The following is a 1,033-nucleotide window of genomic DNA, read 5'->3' as shown; positions in this document are numbered from 1 at the left end:
CAATGAGAGTCGTTATGACGTGAATTGAATCTAGCAAGATAGCTAACCGCAAACGAGATATCCGGACGAGTTTGAACTGAAAGAAAGTTCAACATCCCAACGGCTGCACGATATTGTTCAATTTCATTTGATTCTTCGATAGACGGGGTTGCAAGTTTTACATTTTGAGGGAGAGGTGTCTTGACTCCATTACAATTTGACATACCGAATCTATCCAACATACTTTCACAGTAGTGGGATTGGTCTAATGATAGAGTGCGCTTGGAACGGTCTCGAGTGATATGAACCCCCAGATGAAGTGACGGGTTGGAGTTCCATCGGAACTTGTAGATTTTCTGAAGCTCTTCACGAAATGATCGGAGAAATGATTTATCATTGGAAAATGTCATGCCATCATCCACGTGCATGTGAATGTGTATAAATGAATTGTCTTTACGCATCGTGTATAACGAGTTATCAACTGGGCAGACAGTGAATCCAAGACGTTTGAACTTCGTATCCAAGTCATGATTAAACTCGCGATGGGCCTGACAAGTTCCATAGAGTGACCTATCCAAAGCAACGACATGTTTGGGCTTGGAGGAGTCACGAAATCCTGTGACTTGACGCACGTAAACTTTGTGATGAAGTGAGCCATTGAGAAAAGCGGTTTCTATGTCGAATTGCTCCATTTCCAAATCATCCGTGGCTGCAAGACTGTAGAGAGTGCGGAGTGTATCAGTTAGACCGACGGAAGCGTAGGTAGAGTCGAAGTCGATGCCTTTAATTTGATGATTTCCTCCAGCTACCCATCGAGCCTTGTACTTGGTTATACGGCCAAACTCATCACGTTTACGCTTCAATCGCCACATGCCCGGCAATATATTAGCATTGGGTGGAGCTTCAACAAGTCTACCAACATCATGGATCTGTAAAGACGTGAACTCCTCAGACATAGCTTTCAGCCACTCTTCACGAATGGGTCCACTCATTGCCTTGGTGTAGGATGGATCATCGTTCTCTGGACCATCATCTACTTCACTCAGGTAGCATT

This window comes from Melampsora larici-populina, assembly GCF_000204055.1.
Source record: "Melampsora larici-populina 98AG31 unplaced genomic scaffold MELLAscaffold_79, whole genome shotgun sequence".
Classification (NCBI taxonomy): Eukaryota; Fungi; Basidiomycota; class Pucciniomycetes; order Pucciniales; family Melampsoraceae; genus Melampsora; species Melampsora laricis-populina.
The sequence above is the reverse complement of the archived record's forward strand: the minus strand, read 5'-3'. Positions refer to the sequence as shown.